At 39.4% G+C, this 16,655-nt stretch overlaps 1 long non-coding RNA gene across 2 annotated transcripts; it reads left to right on the top strand.

Moving 5' to 3' along the window:
• The first annotated feature begins 11,552 nt into the window (after positions 1-11,552).
• LOC103726373 lies at positions 11,553-15,499 on the top strand. Of its 2 annotated transcripts, none has more exons than XR_001872203.1 (3): positions 11,553-11,714; positions 13,368-13,437; positions 14,591-15,499. It is a non-coding gene; the product is annotated as an uncharacterized LOC103726373 (long non-coding RNA). The 2 variants fall into 2 exon arrangements; XR_001872202.1 differs by having other exon boundaries at positions 11,553-11,694.
• The last annotated feature ends 1,156 nt before the right edge of the window (positions 15,500-16,655 follow it).

Consider the following 16,655-nt stretch of genomic DNA (forward strand, 5'->3'; position numbering starts at 1 on the left):
TCAGGGGATCTGATAGCACTGCATAGCATGCTGGGTCTCTAGCCATAAACTGAATCCAGTGGTATGGCGCAGTGTTACCTGGTAATCTTATCTGGGGTGGAGTTTTGAGTTCTTTAAGCCTAAATAATAGTGCTTGTTGAAGTTAAAATCACACATAGATTATGTGCCAAAAAGACAAAATTAATCTGTCTTCCTCCAGGAGAAAAGAGGCCCAATGGAGACAGCTTATACCATGAAATGCATTGTTGGTCTACGCACTGTTAATATTCACCATCTACCTGACTGGATTTGAAATCACCTAGGAAGACACTCCTCTAGGCATATCTTGAGAGTTTTTCTTGACAGGTTTACCTGACATGGGAAGACAACTTGAATTTGAGCAGTATCATCTCAACTAGTTAGTATTATTGTCTTCCCCAGCCAGGCCTAGCTCCTGGCTTGAGCTTGATCTTATATATTTCATTTGTAGCACCCAATGCATTGCCTCTGTGCACATCCAGTTTGGTGTGCTGGAAGGAGCACAGCTCCTGTAGAGAACTTTGATCCACGGTCACTTTATATTTCATTGTTATACACGTAGTCTTTCACAGGGTGGAATAGAATTTTTAAGCAGTTTTTAGAGAATTGTTTAATTCTCTATCACTAATGACATGGCCTTGTCTTAGAGATGTAAAGCCCAATTTTCTGCTTGGGCTTATCCTTCTTCCTACCACTGACATATCTAATAACTTAGGGTCTGTTGGGGCATGTGGCCCTAATGGCAAGATCATTGGTACTACCAGCCCATCTGTACTGCTGGTGGAGGAGAGCCATTTCTCATCCTGACTTTTACCAAAGATGATAATCTTTTGTGTCATCTAGTTATGGGTCAGAGATGTGTTCAGATACAGGTTGCTCCAGGAATGGGCTTGGACGTAATTGAAGTACCTCTCTTCAGTTCAGAGGGACATCTCAGGGGACTGACAGCCAAGGGTTGTCAGCTGATAAGAGGAGACATCCGAGAGTCACATTCCTTCAGCCACCAAACTGATCCTACCAGCACATGACTGAGTCTACTGTAGCCTCAAAGCAGTGCCATTTGGACAAATAACACATGTGCCAACAACAACAGAAGGTAGACAGTAAAATAACACCATATAGATGCTGGAAAAACAACTCCCAAGTGATGTTCTAGAGTTTGCATGCTGAATGTTCCCCCCAAGTCTTATGTGTTAAAAGTGCTGCTATTGAGAGGTGGTGGGACCTTTACAAGATGGGACCTAGTAAAAGAAACTTAGGTCATTGGGAAATGCCCTTAAAGGGAATTATGAGACTCTAGTTTGCTATTTTCTCTCGTTTATTTCCTAATCACAAGGGTAACAGTTTCCTGTACCATGTGTCCCTTCTCTTGCCATCTGGTACCTGGACAGAGAACTAAAAGCAATGGATCCATCTAGTCATAGCCTGGAACTTCCAAACATGAGCCCACATAACCTTTCTCTTTATTTTGTTATAGTGATGGAAAACTATCACACCACTATATTCATCTAGTCAGGGAAGAATGATGTTAGTCTGAAATAGATGCAAGAAGAAAGGAAAACAAAAGAATGTGATTAGTGTGTGCTTGAAATCAAGTGCACAATGGCAAAATAAAGTGGCTTAAGAATGTCTTGTAGATTTTAGTTAAACATCTTTAAATACTATCTGAAGTGTATATAGCACTTGAAGTTGAATTTTGTCTCCTAGAGAACCAAAGTAAAGAGTAATGTGAGGATCAATTTGTGCAAAAAAAAAAAGATGCATATTTATACAGTGCCTTCTTTAAGAAAAAAAAAAACAAAACAAGAATGCACAAATACTACCAAATCCCATGAAAATAAACGGTATTAAATATGGACCATTTCATTCAGTCTCATATCCCCGCAGTGACATTTGTGGTGATTAATTAATAACAGATTCCAAAATTTTTTGAAAAGATACAATGATTTGATTGCATTTTTCTTGTTTTTCCCCTTGAGAGATGATTCTCCACAACTTGTCTGGTATATATTGATTGAAAACCATTTGGAAATGACTCCATCTGTCAATGAAATGCAAACACCTCTGGAGTGAGACCAAGCAGCTGCTTAACCGCCCAGAGCTTTGCTAGACAAAGAAGCCCTCTTCCTAACACAGGCTCTGTTTACATTATGCCCAAACAACGACTCATTCAGGGAAAAATTCAGTACTTCTAGGTTGTGTAAACACAACTATTATTTATAAGGAGTTTTATAAGTAGGCCTAAGATTAACCCCTTCTCAGGAGAGGAATCACTGCACACCAGAGTTAAACTCCTTGTGTGTGTGTGTGTGTGTGTGTGTGTGTGTGTGTGTGTGTGTTTATGTGTGTTTGGTGAATTCAGAATTAATTTTGCTTTGCTTTTGGGTCATACTTAAAATTTACAATAGCTTCATTTCACTGGGATTGCCAAATCAACTCTCAAGACTGGAATTAACAGAATTCCTACAGGTCTTTGTATAACTTACATTTTGAGTTGCCTATTTACACCAAATAGAAATTAGCAAATATTTTCCACACAAACACAGCATACCTTTGTCATTTTTTCTTAGCTATTTCTTCATCAGGGTAACAAGTAATATGTAAGTTCCAAGTTCTGCCTGTGTTTGCAAACCAGCTCCCTTGCTGACTGCGTTTACCACATCAGGTATAGTACTTCTCTCTGTAAGTCTCAGTTTCTAGGTAAGTCCATTGATAAAATTTTGTGCTACATAGAATGGTTGGGAAGATTAAAATAATTTTAAAAGCACAATTCATTTGTTTGCCATTCAGCACTCAACACAAATTACTTATTTTTAAGTTAAGGCATATTTTACTGGGTTTAGTATTGATGATCCTCAGTTCATTAATATTCAGTTCTTGTAGATTTTAGCAGTGGATTACTGCTCACATAGATTTTCTAAAAATGGGCACTGATGCCAGTCACTAAGCAAGTAATAACTAAGCAATTCAATCGTGAACTATTTAATTACCCATGGCTGTACCTTGTAGTTAGTATATGGCTACAGGCATCCTGGGAGGCTATGCTGTTTAAAACCATTCACTTCATAGTTAGGATCCTGGCAGAAAACAGTGACAATTCAAACTGAGCAATGGAGGAGAGTTTAATAAAGAGTTAGTTACAAAGGTGTAAGTATGGGCTTAGAAGTAAACAAAGAATAACATCCAGCAGTCCTAAGCTAAATGGATAGAAGAAATGGCCACAGGAACAGGAATGTGTGTGGGTGCTTTGAGAAAAACCTCATGATGCGGGCTGTGGCCTTTGGTAGAGAGATACTACCAGTGCTGTCACCTGTCTAGGAAGTAGGGGAAGCACCCCAAGTTCACGCACCTGCTGCTTTTTGGATCCCCTTCCGGAGCTTCCAATGGCTAAAGCCTACTAGGGGCTGATGAAGTTCATGCACTTCCGTCTTCTGGAGCCCAGAAAAGAGAAGAATGGGTTTGCGGAAGCGAATAGAAAGCAACCAGAATCACAGGCACTTTCCCTTAACAGTTTTGGAAACCACCCAAATACACAGCAAATATGTACAACAAACATACTGAAATTCCAGAGGACCTCTGCTGGACTAGATGCTACAGAGCTCTAATCTAGGGGCGTATCAGTTTCTGGAGTGCATATAAAATGGTTCCATAAGGAAAATCTTGGCTTCTTTATAGGACATTTCCATGTGGAGTCAAGCTAAACTGTCACCTGGTGAAGATGTAGTGAACTAGGCTTTTTGACCTTGATGCTAATATTGATTGCCAACTTGACAGGATCTAGAATCACTGCAGAGACAAGTCTCTGGGCATGTCTGTGGGTAATTATCTAGATTAAGTTAGCTGAATTAGAAAGACTCATGTAAAATGTGGCTGGCACCATTCTATAGGCTGGGATCCCAGACTGAAAAAAAAAAAAAAAAAAAAAAACCCCAGACTAAAAAAAAAAAAAAAAAAAAAGGCAGCTCAGCATTAGCATCCATCACTCTCTGCTTCCTGACTGCAGATGCAACATGACCAGCTATTTCACCTTCCTGCCACCAAGCCTTCTCCACCATGATGGCCTGCATTCCCTTGAGCTCTGAGCCCAAACAAACACTTCTTACCTTCTTCTTCTTGTCAGGTATTTGATCATAGGAACTAGAAACATGACTAATACAACAACTTTCAAATCACTATGCCTCCAAATTAGAAGATCAACTTTATTCTACATAGAATACATGTCTTGTGTAGGTGCAAAGAATCATAGTGGAAGCCTACCATGGTGTTAGCCTACCATAAATACCCAGTAAGCACTGTGATACCTATAATGTGCTTTTAGACAATTTGCTTGGCTGCTGACATGGGATCTATGGAGGATACTATGTTTTGTGTTTTACAGCCCCAGTAGAACTTTGAGATGATCGTAGCCTCAGCCAACTGCTTGATGCAACCTTGTTAGAGACCCTGAGCCTGTCTAAGATGCTCCTGGCTGCCTGACCCCCAGAAACTGCATGAGATAATTAATGTTTGTTGATACTTGGCAATGGATAACTCTTACAATAACATCCATGACAGTTTGTAAAAGGTCAAAGGCATTAATTGGAAAATGACCAAAGAATAGTCTTGAACAGAGTCCGCATGAAACCTAGGAAAACTGAGGCTGAAGTAGCTGGGAAAAGAGGATTTATCTGAAGTGGAGAGACAGACAGAACTTCCTGTATACATATATGTACATGCATGTGTATGAATGTATACAGAAAAAAATATTACTGTTAACAGAAGGAGATAAAGAATAACTTGTTGAGAGTATACCTCATATGTTATGTTTTTTTTTTCAAGAGTTATCTAGCAAGAATTCACCACAGCATTAGTTGTGGAAAAATACACTTGGAATGAGAAGTAGAAATAACCTTCTCAGCATCACACAGAGAGTGGGTGATAGAGTTGGGATTAGAACCCAAGCCAGTCTGGCTCCAAAGTTCACTTTTTTCTTTTATTTTGTTTTTAATTACATGCATGTGTGTAACTTTATGTGTAGGTATGTGGCACATGAGTGCACGTGCCCATAGAGGCCTGAAGAGGGCATTGGATCTCCTGAAGCTGGAGTTACAGTGGTTGTAAGCCACCTAATAAGGTTCTGGGAACCAAACTCTGGTCATCTGCAAGAGCAGTAAGTGCTCTTCAACTTCCAAGTCATCTCTCTAGCTCCTGATGCTTTTGTGTGCAAAAGTCAAGGAATACTGGAGAAGGGAAAGTATGATCAGATACGAAATTACTTCAGATGAACGAAATATTGAGGGGGTCCTTTAACCTTTTGAAGAACTGGAAAAATGGCCTGTAGTAAAAACAAACAAAGCCTAGCAAAAACATGGCAGATTAAAGGAGGAAGCACAGGGGTAAAGAGGCGTTTTAGGTGAAAGTGGAGAGCCGTGAGGGAAGCCTGTCTACAGCCATCTGTCCACTGTGAGATGGAAATACAGGCAGCTGGGCACCTCTGCTCTTGGGTGGCTGGAGTCTTCTCACTCACACATGGCAGAGCACAGCATCTTTAAAAATGTAGAACATGAACAAGCAGATACAGCCCTGCTTGACACCAGGCAGAGAAGCTGAGGCGGTCTTAGAAAATTCGCCAACAGGAATGAAAGGAAGTCAGAGGGAATTTTACCGAGAATATGCCACTTGGTGCTGTGATTTCCCATTTCTGAGTGTTTGGTGTTGCTATTCAATAACCATACTAAGCAAAATTTGTGGGAGGATATATTCTTGTTTTACTGAGGGTATTGAAATAGGAAACAGATGTGGAGACCGTAAATTCGGAGGAAAGCTTCGTAAGGACGTGACTTAGTGGACAAAGTGGGTAAACGAGAAGACTGCAGATCTTGGCTAGCTACACTAAAGAAGAGGTAAGGGGTAAGGGTTAAAGAGTTTTACATAGGAACGCTCATGACCTCTACATTTTGGTCCAAAAAGAATTTTTTAAATTTGGCCCCAGTAAAATTTGGACCTCAGCCTTTACGCACCAAATCAAAGGACATGTCAGAGAAACAGAAAGCACAGGGAAAAAATACAGAGTTGGAGAGATACAGGACACAGCTATGGAAAAAGGAATTCTTTGTGTGTGAGCTCAGGCACTCAGCTGTTTAGTTTAGCTAATTGCTTGGCTTTAACAATACTCTCTGTCTGTGTCTCACCACTGTAATACATGATAGAAACACCAGAAGGGAAGAAGGATTTGTTTTAGCCCATGGTTTAGAAGGAACACTCCACCATCACAGGGAAGGTGTGATGAGAAATGAGGGAGCTCCAACGGTGGCAAAATGATCTCCATGCAGCAGTCAAGAACCAGAGCCAGGAAACAGAGAGCTTGGGCAAGAAGTGGGGCTGGGTTCTAGTGGCCCACCTCCATCAGCCATACCTTCTGCGCCGAAGATACTACAGCCTCTCACAACATCACCACTGACTGGTGATCAGGTGCTCAAACATATGAGCCTGTGGAGAATGTTTCACAGAAAGGTGTCGGAATCACTGCTTTAAAAACTTTATTTTTAATTTTCATTATATATTCATTGGACGTAGTAGTGTGTGTTACATAAGGACATCTTCCCTATGAGTACATATTATATATTCAACATATCCCCCTGTAAGCCCTCTATCTACCCCTTTCCTACCCCTCCCTATGCCCATTAGTCCCCTTTGTTCCCCTAGCCAATGAAATGCACCTGTAATGAAGGTAATTTACCTGGCAATACAACTTCAGGGGCATGAATGAAAGACTGGAAGGGAAGTAGAGGAAGGACTGCTAAAATAAGTGTGCATTAGCCAGACAGTCATAGCTGTGGTCTACCAGCACTTGGTACCATTGTAAACCTCTGAGGGGTCTTTGACACCTCTAAAGTTTCAGAATGAGAGGAAGAAGAGCAGACATCATTCAGTATCTCAGCTGCACTGACCAGAGGTTGTCCCATAGGATGCTAGTCTTACCAACTGGACTTCTATAGGCATGTTCTCTCAGGTCCAAGGGCAGGAAGCCAGAGAAATGAGCAGAGCTGAGGCATGGTGGCACTGACATTTAGCTACCTGAAGTTGGCTGTGGCTTCCAGAGATGGAATAACAGGCTTGAGGTGCAACTCAAGAACTGCTTGAAACAAGTATCACCCGAAAAATTTGCTTAAGTAAAGGTGTGAATTTGGAACTTGAAATAATATACAAGCTGTAATTAAGAAAACAGCATCCTGCCTGGGTATTATAGGAGTGCTTGGGTTACAAAGTCCTCAGAAGATGTGAAATATAGCGAATTGTACTTGAATGATTCTTGTAACTACTGTCACTTCACTAATTCCTATTTAAAGGACCCCGAATTTTCATTATTTATTTGTTTTATGTAAATGTATTTAAACTAATTTAAACATTCTTGTATAGTTCTCATTCAAGTGACTGGGTTCAGTACTTTTCATAAAATAATTTTGGGGTCATATTAAAATATATTATTGTCTATTACACACACAGACACACACACACACATGAGAGAGTGCACACACTCACACACTTTCAAATACCTAAATTGTTTGGGCTACCAGCAAAATATTCTAGTGCTTTCAGAAAGCAAGATCAGGTAAGCACCTTTTACAAATAGGTGTCAGTATGAGTTTGCTTATTGTTATAACTGTGGTGTTATGAGTCCCTGAAAAAGAATTACCACCCTGTGCAAACATTAAATCGCATCTGGTGGCCCCCTCAGTCAGAGTAAATGCAATTGAGAAGGAAACAGGAAAATTCTGCTTTTTCACACATAAATTTTAAGAAAGCAAGCCTGTTATATATTTTCTATTTTCTCTTTGCTTTATATATATGTGTATATATATATAATTTCTTATAAGCATGTGAAGGAGATAGTATTATTTCTTTTTACAGAAGAGGAAATGGTGATCAAATGAGGTGAGTTGCTAAGTTCTCATGATCAGAAAGAAATGGAGCGAAGGTTAAATTCAAACAAGCCTATGCCTGAAGCTAGATTCTCTCCCTACACCTGGGGTCTTGTCACGTGTAATATGCTTGCCTCCCTGGAAATCAGGCACAGTCAGTCCACTGTTCCTCATTTCCTTATGTAATAACCTGGAGAGCAGGGAGAGCCATCTGTTTCAAGAGAAGCATATTTAAATCCGTAAGGCAATAGGTTGGCAGAGAATGGAAGGATTATGACATTGCCATTTGGCATCTTGACTCACTCTGCATTTATAAAATATAAATTCGTGGTCCAACATGTTGATTTCACAGACCTACCATTAACATTCATTCTGAAGTAAGCGTAGTCATGGACATTGTGTACAGAATAAGGGATCCTTGTTGGGGGGGATGGCGTCAGCCAGGAGGAGTTTTTAAATGCCTACTTCCTGAAGTATTTGCTTCCAAATGATTCATGAACTGAGAATACTTCGATATTGAGGTACGTAAAGGAGAAAAGCAAGCATGGGGCATAAGTTAGATTACTCTTAAGAACATAATATTCCAGGCTGGTTTAAAGGTTTGGAAAGAGGACAGTGGTTTCAAAAGAAGGCTTTAATGATATTCCAAAATCACCAAAGGCATTCAGGATACCTACATCCTGAAGACCCAACTTCAGTCATTCTCCAGGGATGAGGCTCAGACGCCTATGTGTTAAAAATCTCCTGTGGTCATTCTGTGGTCAAACAGCCTCAGTTTAGAATCACTGTTTGAGAATTCACAAGCTCATATACAGGGAGTCCACTCAAAATCGTTATTTTTTTAAATTTGTATGTGTATCTTCAAGAATAAGTCATAGTTTTTCTTTGGTGTGGATATCTGAGTTTTCAAAACAGCACATTTTCTTGTCAATAGGCATTTTGGAATAATTTAATTCATTAAAAGTTGACTAGTAGGAGAATGGTAAGACAGATGTTCATCAATTTATCTTAATATTTTAATCAGAAGGGAAAAAAATGACCTGAAGAAGTAGGAAGTGCAGCCTAAGAGTTAGGTCAGCAATTCAATAATTTTATTTTTCAAAAGAATTATGCTTGGTTCTCTGGTGGTTTCCCAAAAGCTCACCCCCTAAGAATGTTGGATTCCCGTTGAGCAGCTTACTCATATAAGCACTGAAATGGAACTCACCGTAGGCTACTCTGAGTTCGATGCCTGGTCTATGACTGTTCTTTTAATAGTAGCTTCAATTCTTAACTTAGAGAAGGACATTTGAATCCATGATTAAAAATAGTACATAGGAGAAGGTTATTGTGAGAGATGTGGTCCAGATTTTCCTTCTATACTGGTGTGACAAGGAGGGAGTGGCAGCAGAGATGGTAACATCACCATCTATATTTACAATGGGAAATAGTGGAAATAAATGAGCAGAGCATTATCCATTGAGCTCTATCAGGAAAATAGACTTCACTTGGCATTTTACCAGAGATATTTAACATAGAAGACTTGTTGACTGGGTGATGGAAGACTGCCAAAGGATGAGAGGAACACTGGAGGGGATCATAATAGAAAACAGCTAGCACCCTCAGGGTTGGAAGAATAACTGGAAGTTGAGATCAGTAATCTCATCAGGAAGGTGGTCAGAACCCACAAGCCTCATGGAGGGACCCACAGAAGTAAAATAAAGTTCTGGAGTTTGAAGGAGAGTGCCACCCATAAGGCTGCTGCTGGTATATCATAAGCTTGACAAAGAGCATCTCAGAGCAGAGCTCTGCTTTCTGAAGAGAGGGAGGCCATTACCTCAGAAGTTCTGTGTTGCTGAGACTTAGACATATCAAGAGTGAGAACAATTTAGCAGGTGCCCGTGAAGAGGCACTGTGAGAATGTTCTGATAAGCTGAAACTAATGACTGTGACCAGGGTAAAAGGCCACATGGAGTGATCTGATGGGAAAAATAAAAAGAAACAAGTCAGCAACGCCCTTTTCTTCTTCTTTTACGACCATTTAGACTCCTAGTTCTTCCTAGGGACTAAAACTAACAGCAGTCTTGCTGATAAGCAGACACATCACCAGTAAGCCCAGTCATCACAACTAAAGTGTAAGAATGGATTAGACCCTAATACCCAGCACCTTATTCCACAGGAAAACAGCAACAGTATGAGCCAAAAAGAAAGTGTGGGACGCAGTAGAAGGAAGAGCAGGGGTGGGTAAGACAGATGTACACCTGATGGAGACCTCCAAGAAAGTTACATGTTTGGTTCTTGTGGGTTTTTGGTAGGGAAAACTAATAAAATAAAACTGGAAGTTTTCAATACAAAAAAGGAATATTACCAATGAAAACAATGTTCACTAAAATAGCAAATATAAACACATTTTTTAAAATAAATGTGAGGACTTAGATAAAAGCAGGCATATTGTAGAACTGTATCATAACTTCCACATAAAGATAGAGAAACTTGAATGTTGATAAGGAAATAACGAGATTGAAGGCATGGTTAAAAATTTCCACATAGTGAAACAGGGCAGAGAAAATATTAATGCAGCTCTCAACACTCACCAGCAGCTTCCTCATGCAACAGATGGTGATTAATACAGAAAGCTACAACTAAGCTGATTACTGCTGGGTGAGGAAGAGCTGATCTTCTTTAAGGGAGTGACTCTACATAGTGACTCTAGACTAGATCCTGGTGGATGAATGTGCACTGAAGGAGGTCAGGGGATACTAACTTGACTTGATAGGCCTTAACATAGGTGACAGAATGTGTGAAACCCAGTGGGGGGACTCTGGAAAGGGGTATAAAGATGATTAAGAAATTGTGTATGAGATATATAAAAATTCAATAAAAATAACACAGAAACCCACAACTGGCCAGAATGTAGAGAATAAGAGACTGCAGTGTATGTATGTCCCTGAACTGAAAGGATGCCTATATTAAACCTCACCTACCCAGGGCTCAGGGTTCATTGTGGAAGAGGAGGTGGAAAGACTGTAAGAGCCAGGGGTGGTAGATGACCACAAGGAAACGGAGTTTTTCAAGTGGCTGGAAACTTGCTTATGTGAACTTGCAGCAATGATGTAAGACCTATGTAAACTCAAACCAGACAAAAACCCAACATAGGATTGGAGAAATGGGTAAGAAACCCCAACCTTAGATGAGAAAATATTGGCAGCTGAGCACTGTTGGGTGAGGAATGGTTGGTCTTCTTTAAGGGAGTGATTCTAGATAGATAGGTTGACCAGGCTCTAGTGGATGACCTCACACCAAGGGACATCAAACTTGACTCACTACGCATCAATATATATGACAGAACGCATGAAATCTTGGTGGGGGTATGGGGGCCTGCCTATAGAGGAAAGGGTCTAAATATGATTCATATATATTTATGAAATACACAAAAAATCTATAAAAATGGTGAAAAAAAGAATTCTGATGAATGGGAAAAAAATTAGAGAAACAAGCAAAAGAGACTTCTGTAATAGAAAAATCATCTTGCACTCCAGATATAGAACCTTTCAAACATTTTCTTTGCTTATATTGATTTTGTGTCTTTAATTACAGAAAATATTTCAAATATACCTGTTTTATATTTTGCATTTAAGAATCCTATTACCCACAGTCCCTGAAGGGGATGCTGGCTCTGCTTACTGTTCCTGCTGGGGCTCACTCACAGCAGCTTGCGTATTTGTGGAGCGTACTTACTGTCCTTTAACTTTGAACTGACCTCCTGATTTTAGTGTGTCTTGACCAGGTCTTTCAGGTGAGACATCTTTCTTCCAGGTATGCTCTGTCTCTGTTTTGTTTTCTGTTTTTACACATAGTCAGGAGATTTTGGAGGTGGGGGAGAATTTCTACTTGTGTTAATGATTCAGACTTAGCACTGAAGTTCCAGATTTTGCTTCTCCACTTGTGTGCCAGCTTTGGCTTTAACTTCCCAATTGTAGGGATGCCACCAGGATTCGTGCTAAAGGAAAGGTTCCCTACATACCACCCTGTCACTCCAGTCAAAACTCCTTTCTAATTCTGTCCTAGCTAACAGTGACAAAATCATAAAGATCTTCCTTCATTTAAAAATCAATACTTCCAATACTATGTCCTAGATAAATATGTCCTGGGAATATCAGGAACAAAGGAAGAGGTCTCGGGAGCAGGGTACAAAGGCGTGGTAAAGTTTTGACTTTTTAAGGCCGCATTGTGAATAGAGGTGGACTGTTTATTATCATTTACACATATGTATATTTGTATTTAGCACATATTATATAATTATATGTATATAAGAAGCTAAAAAATCCCAGACTAACAGTATCTATTCCAATATTTGGGGTGCTGTAAGAACACTGAGGCTTAGGCAGCAACTGCAGTCTGACTGAAAATGGGGCCTCAGTATAGACATAATCTTGTCAGGAGCTGGCTCACCAGGGTATTAGCTCAGCGTGAGCTTGGTTGGGAAAAGGGGAAAGGGTCCACATTTCTTCATGCGGATACATAGGAGATGCTTGCAAGAGGGGATTTTAGAGAGAAGGTTTCATAGAATTACATGTCAGAGAAATACTGTATCTACACACTACTGTGGCCCTCTGGCTATGGGTGATGCAAATTCTATGTACATCCCCAGTTCTTTGGGTCCTGAGATGATCTTGCTATTTGCTTGCATTTAGTACATCTCTACTCAGATTCTGTTATCCTCAGATCCAGTCATCCTTTTCTTATGTTTCATCGTCATGTACTGCTCTTTGGTGGCTTCACAGCATGTCAGGTACCATGGAGAAACAATTTATAGAGTGGAGTCTTGGTGCTCAGAAACATTAATTCCACTCTAACGGGGAACAAGCTATTTCCAGGGTGAGGTTTAGTCATCATAGGATCGGGTCCATTGAGACAACTGCATAGCAAAAATTATCTGTTAAATCTGTGTCTGTGGGTCAGGATATTAAAATACCATGTAATTGAAGGTCAAATTTAGAAGTATTAATAGCTCTTGCATTGAAACCAACCTAGTAGTAAATGAGAAAACAGTAAGCTGGGTGAGTTTATATAATTTCACTCAATTCTATGTTCTATTCAATTTACCAAGAAAAAATAAATTATGCTCTGGAATCAGTCATGCAATGTTTCTGACCACTATTCATGAAAATAGATTACCTGTCACACTGTTTTGAAGCTCTAATCTCATGTGGCCTGGTAACATTTTAGGACAGTACTATGAGCCAGACTTAAACAGACATCAGCCAGTGCACCACAACCAGAGGGGCCTGAAAGGTTTGCCTTCTTCAGCATATTAACAATTCCTAAGGTCTCCCTGTGTTCCTGACAAGTTGCTTTGGGTCCACTGACCAAATGTTTTCTGAAGATGATGACTTTTTGTCTCTGTTATTTGCATCTTGGTAATCTGTTTTTTTTTTTTTTTTTTTTTCGCTTTTTTTTCTTCATCAGTGAAAAATGTCAAGTTTATAAATGAGAAGACTGATTCCTGATGAAGCTGACCACTTTCTCTTATCACCTGGTAGGCAGCCCAAGTCTGGATGCCTTTGCTACATGAGTAAGGTTTATCATAATAGTGGTTATTGTTGCTTCAATTAAGATAGAGTTTTCATGAAGTGAACCTGTTTAAAGAGTCAGTTCAATGAATTTTACACACCTGTACCCAAGTAACCACTACCCACAGGGTCTTTTCTATTCCTTTCTAGTCAGAACTGAGCCCTGTCTCCCCTCCCACACACCAAGAGGTAAACACTACTCTTTTATCACTGAAGTTGGTTTAGTTTATTTTAGAATCTTCTAAATGCAGTAATTCAGTGAGACTCTCTTTTGTCTGACTTTTAAAACTTCATATTATGTTGGTGAGATTTATTCAAGTTGAGGCATTTATTATTTTTTATATTTTATTTATTATTTATTATTTTAAATTATGTGTGCCTGTGTGTCTGTGTGTGGGTATATACACTTGAGTGTGGGTGCTTGTGGAGGCCAGAAAAGAGTGTCAGATCCACTGCAGCTGGAGTTGCAGGTGGTTGTGGACTGCCTGACATGGGTCCTGGGAACTGAATTCTGACACTCTGTAAGAGCAGCAAGTGCTCTTAACTGCTGAGTATATCTGCAGCCCCAGTCACTGCATTTCTAAGTAGTTTGTTCTTTGCATATTCCTGTATTCTAGGACTATATCAGTGTCTCCATTTTACGATTAATAGAAATTGGGATTGTTTCCATTCTTTTAAAAAGATTTATTTATTTTTATGTGCATGAATGTTTTGCCTACATGTATGTAAGTGCACCACATGCATGAAATGCCCATGAAAGCCAAAAGATGGCATTGGAGCCTCTGTAACTGGAGTTACAGGCTGTTGTAAGCTGCCCAGTATGGGTACTGGGAACTGAGCCTGGCTCTTACTTTCAGTGTTTCTATCTTCGTTCATTCTTGTGCATTATTTTTGTTGTTGTTGTTGTTGGTGTTGTTTGCTTGTTTTAGATATACACAGAGAAGTAGAATTCCTAGATCCTGGATAGGTATGTATTTATGTATAGCACAAAATGCCTCACGTGTTTTCTGGCAGGACGGATTTGATGGGAAACCCTGGTGACTCTGTGTTGCCCCTTTAGATCCATTTTATACCTGACTCTGTCCCGATTCACACTAGTTTCTTTGTGCTTTGGCACAGGGTTGGATCCAGTCAACAAACAGCACGCTAGCAACTGACTGAAGCATGAGAGGAGGACACCATGTGTATTATACCTTCTCTGGGCTTTCCCACCAACCAAAATGGCTCCATTCTTCTCTAGCCTTGCTTCCACCGGACAGTCTTCTTCCTCGGCTCCCCTCTCACTTTTGTTAACATTCTCTTTACACTTTAGATTTAGGGGTCATCATGGACATGCATCTCTTCTAATCCCTTGTTCGTTCTTCTCCAGTAGCATGGTGATCTTAGCACTGTACAGTATCGCCATGGGGGGACATGGTCTATGAAAATCAAACTCTGAGGATGTTTTATTTTCTTATTGGGATCATGAGTAATATTGGGAAAAATCTGAATGTGTTTCAGAGAATCAACTCACTGTGAGAGCATTAGCCCAGAAGTGGTGCTGGAAGTGGCGATTTTAGTCATAAGTGTGTTGGGTGTGGACTGGAGCTGTGAGTGATGAACAGATAAGGCATCCTTCTCAAGGAGGGTTTTAACAAGAAGACACCGAGTCTGATCCTGTCTAAGACAATTCTGTTAACTCTTAATTTCTTCATCTGGAAAATGAAGATGATGATTATGCCTGTTTCAGGCTATGCAGTGGCTCAGCCACCACCATACAGTTAAAGCAGTGAAATGTGAAGAAAACCAAAGGTGAGACCAAGTCTCCGTGATTCCAATAAATGGATTCGTACAGCAGTGACAGCTACCAGGAGAGATTCTGGAAGCACCGTGAACCTTGGAGTCAGAAGTGTCTACCCATACTTCTGGGAAGACTGCAGACACTGCAAACACCAATCAAAGACAGACAATCGTCTCCAGGAGGATGGTTGAGGATCTGGGTTACAGTAACAACTCTGAGTAGGAATCTTGACTGTGTTTTTGACTATGCCCATGAACCAATGATGAACATTCTTAGTCAGTCCACTACAAACTTGGAATAATCATTCTTTAAACGTTTTTAATTAGTAGGTGTCAATGCTTTTTTGTTCATATATAATTTATATGTCACAGTCCTTCCTATTTCTGCTAAATGTTGGTGTTAACTTTTGAGAAATACAGAAGTAAATAGAGGTGTGAGCTGAGGGTAGCAATGCTGAGAAGTTAGTAGTGTGGGAGGATGTATGTGGGCAGAAAGACATCAGGGAAGGTCAGGGCACAGTGCACTTGAGGGTAGAAACCTATGTTTCTCAAGTTAGGTTATTCTTTCAGAATAGAAAATTAGAAAATTCTATAGGCTTGGCAGAAGATATTTGAAAGGTAGTTCATCAAAGTATATCACCTAGACTGGACCTGTCTGCAGCAATATTTTGTTTGGTTTTGGTTTTGTGCTTTGTGTTTTTTTTCCAGTTAATTATTTATTTAATTAACCACATACTTAGAAGAAGCATTTCATTACAACAGCATTGACATATTCAGTAACAAATTTTCTGAGCTAAGATGCATCTTTTTCAAAATTGGCTGTAAATTTTTAGGTTTACAGTTGAATTATTACAGTTGTACAATATTGTACTCAGTATAAACCCTATAAGACGTAAAATTAAATGAGGTTTTAAACTTTTAAAAAAGAACTTCATTTCATTAATAAAATACAGTTTCATACAGAAAAATTCATAGTCAATGCAATTGACATTAAGATGTTTGTACATGCATTTCAAATCTCTATATATCTGATTATAACTAGTGACAGTCGGTTACTTTCTGAGCTTCTTGGCATCTGAGCATGGATATAAAGTCATCAGGTAGATTTCAATGGTAATGTTTTTCACATCTACTAATTCTTATTTTTTTTATCATTTTTAAAATTTTTAATAACTACATGATTAGAAGAAGCATCTCACTGAAGACTTAACATATTCAGTAACACACTTTGGAGCAAGAGTACATCTCTTTCACAAGTGGGTGCAAGTTTCTAGGTTCACAGTTGAGTTAATACACTTATACAATATTGAATTCAGTATAAGCCCTGTAAGGCATAAAATTGAATGAGTTTTTTAGCCTTTAAAAAAGATATCCATTTCATTTTAGAATATATTGTTCCTTGTAG

This window comes from Nannospalax galili, unplaced genomic scaffold, assembly GCF_000622305.1.
Source record: "Nannospalax galili isolate Female #2095 unplaced genomic scaffold, S.galili_v1.0 scaffold191, whole genome shotgun sequence".
Taxonomy (NCBI): domain Eukaryota; kingdom Metazoa; phylum Chordata; class Mammalia; order Rodentia; family Spalacidae; genus Nannospalax; species Nannospalax galili.